The 10,841-nt window shown below is 48.3% G+C and overlaps 1 long non-coding RNA gene across 1 annotated transcript; it reads left to right on the top strand.

The window, feature by feature from the left end:
* Positions 1-5,765: 5,765 nt before the first annotated feature.
* LOC311583415 lies at positions 5,766-9,647 on the top strand. The gene is made up of 2 exons (XR_014774497.1): positions 5,766-6,144; positions 9,381-9,647. It is a non-coding gene; the product is annotated as an uncharacterized lncRNA (long non-coding RNA).
* The last annotated feature ends 1,194 nt before the right edge of the window (positions 9,648-10,841 follow it).

The raw sequence follows: 10,841 nt of genomic DNA, 5'->3' as shown, positions 1-10,841 counted from the left end.
AATGCAGCTGACTAGCTGGATGTAGTGGGTGCACACCATTAACTCCAGCACTCAGCAGACAGAGATAGGTGGACCTCTGTGAGTTCAAGGCTAGCCTGGTCTACATTGAGAGTGCCAGGACAGCCAGGGCCACACAGAGAGACCTGTCTCCAAAAAAAAAAAAAGAGGTAACTGACTAATTGCTTTGGCAGAGAAAATTTCAAGACAATATGATGTTGAGTCTTTGGAATGGTCATTCCTAACTACTCTTATACAGGTCTACAGGGAAAGGGGCAAGGGAAGCAGAAGGAAATACAAAACATGTAGCTTGGAAAAGAAAAGAAACCTAGGAAGCTTAGTGTTGGCCCCAAGACATGTGCTGGAAAAGAGGCGGTGACTAACTGTCAAAGGCATCAGCCCTGTTCCGAGAGGTCCACGTGCTCTGCAGTAGCACTCGGGAAGGGCAACCTAAGGGCAGGACCCACTCAGCCGAGCTTAAGGTTTAGGAAAGGATTCAGCTCTATGGGACTTCTGTTCCTGGACAGGAACTGCTGCAGCTTACAAAGCTGCCGCAGATAGATGTTATCCAGAGGGTGAGGATCCGTTCTACCTGGCAGAAGAACTTGGTACTGGCAAGAGTAGTGGAGGTCAAAGGTTCTTTCCACTAGCTGCTAAGGCCAGGCAGTCTGAGACGAAACTGGAGTCCCTGCAGGAAGTCCACGAGAAGCCATTGCGTGAAACTGTGAAGGGTTGTAGCAGAGACTCCAAAATGTTGGAGCTGCCAGAGCTATGAGACATCTGCCAAGGAGAGCTGTATAGAGGGGTGGGCCAGCCCGAGAGAGAGGCGGCAGTGGGAGGGGAGGGGCAGGGGGAGGCGATGTTTGTATGTTGCAGACAACAAAACAGAAAGAGTAGCACTTCCTAAGCCCTTTGATGGTGAAGTCGAGATACCGGACTTGGAGTTACATGAGTGAACGTTTGCCCAGCTGGGCTTCGGTCTTCCCTCAGTCCAGCTTTCCTCGCTGTGTCCCCATCCCTCCCTCTTGGAATGGGGATGCACACTCTGTACCATTGCATGTTGAGGGTGTGTAGTTTGTGTTTTATTATACAGGGGTTTGCAACTAAGCGATCCCCTGAGTCTCAGAAGAGACTTTGGACTCTTACATGGTGTTGAGATTTTAAAGACAATGAGGACTTTTGAGGTCAAGCTAGATGTGTTTCACAGTATGATGTGGCCACAGGTCTCTCGGGGCCAGGGAAGGATGCGGTAGTTTGCGTAGGAACATTCCCTCATAGACTGGTACTCTTTGGAACTTTGGGAAGGTTATAGAAGCGTTAGGCAGCCTTGCTGGGGGATGTACATCACTGAAGGAGAGCTTGGAGGTGTAGAGCCTTGCTCCCTCTGCTTCCTGTGTGTTTGAACAGTGCTCATCCATTTCCTGCTCCTGCCCCCTGCTCCTGTGTTTTCCTCTATTATGGGCTCCCCCTGTGGAGCCATAGACCGCAAACTGTCTTCCTCAGTGATTTTTATCACAGCAACAGAAAAGTCATTAATCTACCCCTTGCACACTTTTTTTTGGTGGCACTGGGGATGAGGACCCTGGGCATTGTGCCATACTAGGCGAGCACTCTACATTAAACTAACTCCTTGGCCCTTTTGTTTTCTATTTTGAGACAGAACCACATTTTAGCTGCCCAATCCGGCTTTTGGCTTGCCATCCTCCTGCCTCAGCCTCCTGAGTGGCAGACATTACAGACCTACGGCCAGCCCAAAAGACTTTGTAAAACAGTTTCTACCAGGTAGTAGAAAAGAGCTTCACGTGCAAATAAATTTGGGCAAATTTACTGCTTGAGAATTTTAAAAGAAATGGGAAATCCAAGACATTGCTCAGAAAAAAACACATTATAAATGGAGCAACCGTGAATACACAGGACAAAAGAAAGACCTGCCTCACAGCTGGGGCTGTGGGTCAGTGAGGAGGTGTTGAGCTCTGTCTCCAAAGTCACCTTGGTGTGATGTTAGCACTCAAAAGACCGGCTGGTGAAAAGGAAGGTTTTGGAAAGCAACCGGCTGAGCAGAAAACTCTTTTGTTGGAAAGTGGATATGGAATGAGTTTGTCAGGAGGCTGAATACAAAAGACCCGTGCAGGCCCTGGCCAAGGGTTGATCTGGTGTCTTCAGTGTGCCTGGCGTTTTAGGTGCTGAGTCTCCAGTAGACACTAGGTCTAGTGAAAGCCTTGCCCTCCAAGGGCCAACATTCCCGTGGGAGTTTGAGGATAACTAATGCATGGAGCGAGTGAGGAGCATTAATGGAGACAGAGAAGTGCAAGATCTACAATAAGAAGCGAGACAGGGTTGCCATGGAAACTATGAATGGAAAGCAGATACCGCAAAAAAGCTGCATTTCAGCAGCTCACACACTTTGCTATTTTCTCTTCTGGAAGGTTTTTTTTTTTAAGTCCCAATGCCAAGGACACCCAATCTCTGTTATGTCTGATTGTGAGAAGTGAGCACCCAGCATTACACTTTTTATTTTGGGTGTTTTTGTTAGTAGTGGTGGTGATGATGCTAGTGGCGTGTGTGTGTGTGTGTGTGTGTGTGTGTGTGTGTGTGTGTGTGTGTGTGTGTTTTGCATGCATATGACAAACTAACAAATGCATAAAGATAACCATCACTATATGATACATACAAATGGATAGATAATCAGCATCTCAGATTGGTGGACCAGGGAAGGCAAGAGTGCGGGCAGCATGGACAGAGAGCCCCATGGTTTCCTGAGGTGCACATGGCGTCCCAGCAGGACCAAGAGGAGTGCTGGAATCCAGAGCGCACTGCTCAGAACTGCAACTTGTCTCCATAAGCAATTTAAGCAGACACTCCTATTCTGACACCCCTTTCTGGAATATTGCAATCAGCTCCAGGGACTATGAGCTACTACCTTGCCGGGAACACAGGCTCTACTTCCCAGCTGTACTTCCAACTGCTTGCAATCCTGTTCTCAAAAACTGGGCCACCAGCAGACAAACTTGCCAATGTTTGTACCATGCTCACCGAAGTTTCAAGCTTTTAAAAAAATTCTCCAAATATCAACCTCCTCCCCAAAATCAAGCCAAACATTGCACAAATGAGGAATTTCCAAGATGCTGGCTGCCAAACTACACATGGTCCTCAAGCCAACTTTTTCCAGCAAGGACAGACAAGCAGGGAGAGAAACCCACAGAGTTCATTACAACTTTCAATAAACTCTGCCTTTCCCAGTAAGAAACAGGTTAAAGGTCAAAGGCAAGAGAGTGTTAATATAATTCTAAAGACCGACTGCCTCCAGAAGACACGTCGACTTTGCTGGTTTTCTTCATACTGCATTTGCGGGACCGATGGCCTCCGGGGCCTAGATAATCAGTGTGAGCACGTAAGTAGGTAGGCATTTGCTTATTTTCTGTCCTCAGTGGCTCCAGCAATGCCAACACACAACTTGGTTCTGTTTGCTAAAGTAAATGGAGAGCAAACAGAACCTCTGCCCTCAAAAGTTGGGAAGGGAGCAGAAATGATGCAACCCCATGACCAAGTGCTACCTGCTCTCTGTCTACAGCACCAAATGGCTGGTCCTTGCAAACCACCCTACTAAGCCAGGACCCCCTCTCCCCACCCCACCCCCGTCCCACTCCCCACCCCCTTTCCCCATCTCCCACCCCCTATCCCCCAGCCCCTACCCACCCCCACTCCCCGCAGGGGCCCAATCTGCATGCTGATCTTTCTGGGATTAGGGCTCCCTCACATCATTAGCTCGGTTCCCACCAGAGTCACCTCTAAGAGTCAGCAGTCAACACACCCTTTAATCCTGGGTTAAGGCACATCTTACCCAGAAGTGCTTCCCCACACTAGCCAGGCTGACGTCATCTCTCAGTATCTATGGGGGCCTTGAAGGAATCTGTATATCAAATTTACAATGTGAAGGTGGCAGAGACACCGAGCAAAATGGGAGGAAGGTCCTAAGACTCCCTCCTCCCTCAAAAACTGGGAAACCCAGTGCTTTGCAGAGAGTGAGGCTCTGTCCCAGCTGGGGCTTCTTGTCCCAGGTCTCTAAGGACATCCAAGGACACTGTGGCAGAAAGGCTGTGAGGAGCTAGCACAGACCGTGTAGACCATGGCTGGGACGTACACTATTAGGCAACAGCCCATGAAAATGGCCTCATTGCGTTCAAGCAACAGAGTCCCCAAGTACCAACCAGATGCTGGGAGGGGCCACACAGCCCAGTCCCTTGCCAGATATCTCTAGAGGGCATGGAATTAACATTTTTGAACAGTCCGTTCAAGGAATCAGGCACTGCATACACCATAAGGTTTGGCCCCTTGTGTTCGTGTGTGGCTTCTCAGAGACTGTGAGCAGCAATGCATGGCTCTCCTCATCCCCAACACGTGGTCCAGCCACCCACAAGCATAGTGAAAGGATGAAGCGGCAGCACAGCACAGCCCCATTTATGCATGTTTGTGTTTATTTTCAATGCTTAGAGACATGTAAAATCGAAATTCTGATCTCATCAGTCTGATATAATTTGGATCCTAAGATTCAGAATCCATACCAGGCTGTTAGGGACCAGATTCAAGGGAGGCAGAGGCAGGCAGATCTCTGTGAGTTCAAGAGCAGTCTGATCAACATAGACAGGTTCAGGCCAGCTGAAGCTGTTATACCAAGATTACCCAGATCATGAGACCCCCTCCCCAAAAAAAGACCACCAGGACTTGATACTGATGCAATATACACAGGGTCCTGTATTATGGGCTCAGAGCTTCGGGTCACAACCCTTCCTGACACAGCAGGATAGGAGAGTGATCCTGGAGCTTCAAGTGTAATGGGTTTATAAAGAAAAACTGTAATTAGGGGTGGGGGTCACAGGGAAGTAAGGAAAAACCATAAGTGGGGGTTGTGAGTCTCAGGAATGTGGACCTTCAGGCAGGTTGGGTCCAGGAGGCTGAATCTCCAGGGAAGTTGTTTTATCTCAGAGGATCATTGGGCGTTAATTGTGTCTAATTGTTGCGCTGGAGTTTCTGGAGAGTGCTGGCAGGTGTCATTCCCAGAACACAAGAAGGAGTGGGATTACCTGGAGGACAACTTCTCACAGACCACAGCATTAATTGTAGAATGTACATTACATATAGCATATGGCATTAATGTTGCCCTTACAAGGCTACACAGTGAAATCCTATCTCAAAAAACAAAAACAAAAAATGAAAGGAGAGAGAGAGAGAGAGAGAGAGAGAGAGAGAGAGAAGCAAGGATTCATTTTCTGGTGGTGGTGGCAGTTGCACACGCCTTTGATCCAAGTACTCAGGAGGCAGAGGCAGGAGGATCTCTGTGAGTTCAAAGTCAGCCTGGTCTACAAAGTGAGTCCAGGACAGCCAGAGCTAAACAGAGAAACTTTGTCTCTAAAAACCACAAAGCAGACGAGGAGGAAGAGGAAAAGAATAGGAGGAGGAGGAAGAGAAGGAAGAGGAGGAGAGGGACAACAGCCAGACCCCACATCCAGACTGACAGAGAGTGCCACACCCAGGGCGCTGCTCCGTGACTGCCTGGGCAGGAGGAGCCAGCCAGTCCTGACCTTTTGAACAGTTTGGCTCCTGGACCCTCGCCGAGTGGCTGACAGGACTTCCGGTGGAGCAGCCACTCAGCCCTCATACTCTGCTCCTTCTTTTATTTCCTGTAGGGTACACTCCAAATGGAACTTTCCACACTTACAATCCTCCCCTGGGTCATCTGAGGAACATGAAATGGCTAAGCTCCCTTGGAGAGCTGGCCTTGGTCCTTCACAGCCCAACTGGATGCCACTTCAGGTCATTGCCATCTGCCATGTCTCCCGGTGTCCAGGTACACTGACTTCATTTCCCACCCACAGAGCCACCGGGACCTTATAGGAACATTACCTGACTGCCAAGACTCACTCAACACAACAGAAGACTAGGGGTCAGCGATTCCTTGGCTTCCGTGGAGCACTGACCAAGATCTGCACGTGGAGGGAAAGGAGCCTAAAGCACCTCTCAGCAGAAAGCAAAGACCATCTCTCCCAGGCTGACCCAAGGTTACAAGAAGCTGCAACCCCTCTCCTTTCTAACTGGGATCAAGTTTGGCTGCATGTGAAAGAAAATGGTCCAGCAAACAGCATTAAAGAGGTGAGGGAGGAGGCAGAGCCCCTGCTGGCCATTCCAGGAAGCTCTTTCTGTCCTTGCCACTGTCATCTCTGGAGGGTGATCCTGAGCCCCAGGGCTAAAGTGGCTGCCAGAGCTCCAGCCAACACACTCAGGTTTTAGCAGAAGACCTCCCAGAGAGACCATCCAGTGCCTTCACACTGGATAGAAGGGGTCACATGACCAAACTCACATAGATAGAGCAGAGATTGGGGAAATGTAGTCTTTAATCCAGGAACCCGGAATGTAGAACTGACTCCAGGACCACTAGGCTCTCTTCAGGGAGAACTGCTCCGCTCTAAAGGAAAGCAGAGGACGCCCAGGTGAAACCTGACTGGCTGTGAAAGGAAGGAGGGTCCAAGAGGAGACACTGAACATGCACACACATTAGAGGATGTTCATTTTCTTAGGTGTAGTTATCAATTAATGGCCACTAGGAATATATGTTGCATATTTTATAATATATTTTAGGTTATTAAGTGTTTAGAAATAAAATACAGTATATAAATAGGTTTAAAAAGGTGGACTTAGTAAACACAAAAAAAATTCCCAAGTCTAGATTGAAGAGTGCAGGTATTAACCCATTTGCTTAGGTTGTCTGCATGTTTCAAATGTCTTACTAATTAGGGACAGTCCTTTAACATTTGCTTTGGCTGTTCCCAAGCTTTTGTGTGAGACTGGTAGGCTCCTGGAGATAGCAGGGACCCTGGAGCCAGTCAGTGCAAAGGGACAAGGAGATGGAGCCCCACAGTCCTAGCCACGGCATGTCACAAGGCTGCTAAGTGTGTGAGACAGCATTGCACCCTGGACCTCAGATCCTCCAAGAGCTCCCCCCCCTCCTCAGATGCAGCAAGCAGCAGGAGCCTGTCGCCTGTCAGCATGATGCCATGAACACGAGACATCTTACAGAGCAGTCTGTGGTGGCCCACGGCACTCATGTAGAGTAGACCAAACTCTGGGCTGGGGGAATTAGAAGTCATCCTCACCACCTCTGCCCACGACACTGTAGAACACTTTACAGCCATCTGTACACAGGAGTAATCTGCAGCCTAACAGGGCTATCCAAGGACTCCTAAGAGATCATGTGATTGTCAGTGTCCAAGATGATGAGGAAGATGACCCTGCTAGTCCCAGTGAGACTGCTTGGTCCTGTTAGTCTTCCACACACTTCCCCACAGATGCCAAGGTTAAATGAACTTTTCTAAAATGAGAAGATATCATTTGGGAGGCCTTTTCTATTCACCCACCCTAGCTCCCAAGTAATGAGGCAGAAACCTATTAGATTTATTAGTAAGTTTTAGGCACTGTAACTGGGCAGCTATTGATCTAACCTAACCCCCATGCTAGTCTGACTACTTCCCAGACACACACACCCCAAATTACTTGCCATGTTGGACCAGCCTGGGCTGCTTCTACTCCCTCAGGTCAGGCCTCGTGGCCACGTCCTTCCTCCACCTCTTCTCTCTTCTATCTTAGTATTTTCCTCACTCCGATTTATACATTTTTATAATTTTCTTCTAATTGCTTGTCTCCATATTTCATATTTCTCTTTTTCTTGTATCACAAATATGTTAGTTCCAAGACAGCCAGGGCTACATAGTGGGATAGGATTTCTCTTTGTATCCTTGGCTGACCTGGACTCACTTTGTAGACCAGGCTGGCCTCCAACTCACAAAGATCTGCCTGCCTCTGCCTCCCTGAGTGCTGGGATTACAGGGATGCGACGCTGTGCCCAGCAAAATGCTGTCTTGAAAACAAAAACCAAACCAAAACATTAAAGAAAATGTCCCAAATGCAGGACATGCACATAAAAGGGGTGGTGTCTGTGGCGGATGAAGGGAAACAAGAAGGTGGTGAAAGAGGGGAGGCAAGGAAAGTATAATAACAGGCATAGGCACTGGGGGTGTGGGCGTTTGTGGGTGCTTGCCTCGTATGTACAAAGGCCTGTGTTGGATCCCCAGAGTATTGTGGTACATACCTGTAATCCCAGCACTCAGGAGACGGAGGCAGGAAAACAAGATCAAGGTCATCCTGACTGTGAGGGCAGCTTGGGCGACATGAGACAGTCTCAAAAGTACATATGTGTACCTCCATAGGAAAGTAAGTACATATGTGTGCCTCCATAGGAAAGTAAGCACATATGTGTGCCTCCATAGGAAAGTAAGCACATATGTGTGCCTCCATAAGAAAGTAAGCACATATGTGTGCCTCCATAGGAAAGTAAGCACATATGTGTGCCTCCATAGGAAAGTAAGCACATATGTGTGCCTCCATGTGTACCTCCATAGGACAGTAAGCACATATGTGTGCCTCCATAGGAAAGTAAGCACATATGTGTGCCTCCATAGGAAAGTAAGCACATATGTGTGCCTCCATAGGAAAGTAAGCACATATGTGTGCCTCCATAGGAAAGTAAGCACATATGTGTGCCTCCATAGGAAAGTAAGCACATATGTGTGCCTCCATAGGAAAGTAAGCACATATGTGTGCCTCCATAGGAAAGTAAGCACATATGTGTGCCTCCATAGGAAAGTAAGCACATATGTGTGCCTCCATAGGAAAGTAAGCACATATGTGTGCCTCCATAGGAAAGTAAGTACATATGTGTACCTCCATAGGAAAGTAAGCACATATGTGTGCCTCCATAGGAAAGTAAGCACATATGTGTGCCTCCATAGGAAAGTGTTAGGATACTCATCCTCCATGCTAACAAACAGCATAGTAATGACAATAACAAAGAAAGCCACCAACTCTTTAATGTCCCTCCCATCAGAAGAAACTAGAGCTGGGTGTGGTGGCACATGCCTGTAATCTCAGCACTGGAGGTGTAGGCAGGAGGACTGAAACTTCCAGGCCAGCCTGGGCTACATAAAAAGTGTCAAGCCAGCCTTGGCTATGTAAGAACCCGCCTGCATATGGTAACTAACTCCCTCCCTTGAATGGTGGGTTAGATTAAGTGGCTTGTTTTCAACCACAGTTGCCAGGTAGATATGGTGATAACCAGTCAAATTAGAATTACAGATAAAGAGCCATAAACTGTACTATAATACATTCCGCATGTGGTAATGCAGACAAAAAGTAAATGTCATTCAAATGTAATTGCGCATCCTGTTACTGGGGGCTAAAACTAGCAATCCTGCAGTGAATGTGGCTTAGTAACTGTGTAACCTGCAAGCCTGAGTGATGGAAAGTCTCCAAAGCTTTGGTCGGCTCTCTCGTAGGCTACCCCTCTGGAGAATCCAGATGCTGTAATGTGAAGACAAGACCCAGAGCTCTGAGGAAATCTTCCTGCTTGAAGCCCACACCACCTCCCGGTTAGGTGAGGAAGTACCTTTTGTTTGTTTGATTGGTTGGTTGGTTGGTTTTTTGTTTGTTTTTTTCAAGACAAGGTTTCTCTGTGTAACAGAGCCCTGGCTGTCCTAGACTCACTTTGTAGACCAGGCTGGCCTCGAAAGCATTGGGGAAAAAAAAAAAGTTTTAAGTAAAAGACTCAGTTGGAAGGCTGTCTCTTTTGTGTGTGTCCAAACGTGTATGGAGGCCAGAGGACATCTTTGGATGTTGTCCCTCAGGCACTATCTGCTTTTTATTTTCAGGCAGGGTCTCACACTGGCCTGGAACTCCCCAAGTAGGCTAGGCTGGGTGGTCAGTGCGCCCCGGGTTCTGCTTGTCTCGAGGAGCACTGTGCACAGCCAGCTGACTTTTTAACTGGGTTCTGAGGACCAACTCAGGCCCTCTCGCTTTTAACCTGGGCCCTGGACTTTTTCTTAGAGGAAGTCATTCAATCTGTCAAAAGCCCTGCCCCTTCTTCCCCTGGCATACTAACACAAGGCTTTTAGGATGAGTAAAATTAAAATTAGTTCTAAGGACTCTACAATTGTCCACAATAGTCCCTTTGAGATGGGTACTGTCAGCCGGGCAGTAGTGTCGCACGCCTTTAATCCCAGCACTCGGGAGGCAGAGGCAGGCGGATCGCTGTGAGTTCAAGGCCAGCCTGGTCTACAAAGTGAGTCCAGGACAGCCAAGGCTACACAGAGAAACCCTGCCCCAACAAAACAAAACGAAACAAAACAAAGAGATGGGTACTATCCTTACGCCTTCTCTACAAATTTGGAAACTGAGGCACATAAAATATGCAGCTGTCCATAGCTGACAAGAACATATTGCCTGGCACTTGTGGACATCTTTTAAAAGTTGCTCAAGTACCCTTTCGTCCACAGCAGTCCTGGCAGAGGAAATGAGCTGCAATGCAGTTTAGTAACTCTTCCCAGGCCAGCTCATCTCCACCCCCCCACCTCAGTGATGCAATGAGTCAGCCAGGGACCTCCTGCTGCCAGCTGGGGTGAGCTGCTGTCATGTACCCATCATCATCCTCCTGGGCCCCTGGCTCGTCACTGTCAAGAGTAAGTACGGACCTGGACTGGAAACCTAGATTTGCCTCTGGCCCATGAGGCAGGTCCGATGATTAGCACATCAGCCCATATTGTACAGAACAGAGATGCTACTTCAGGCGTGAAGATTTCAGCCTTCTCTCACCATGTCAGAAGGCTGGGCAGGAGGCTGGAGCCAGGGAGCAAGGTCCTCTTCCAGCCCAGCCTCTGGCTGACCACCCACCTCCACTGAGAGCAGAACCCAAGGAGTCCACACTCAACAGCCATCACGTGGCCCAGGAGGACACCATCAGT

This window comes from Acomys minous, assembly GCF_964271855.1.
Source record: "Acomys minous genome assembly, chromosome: 14".
In the NCBI taxonomy this organism is placed as follows: domain Eukaryota; kingdom Metazoa; phylum Chordata; class Mammalia; order Rodentia; family Muridae; genus Acomys; species Acomys minous.
This window is presented reverse-complemented; position numbering and strand designations above follow the sequence as displayed.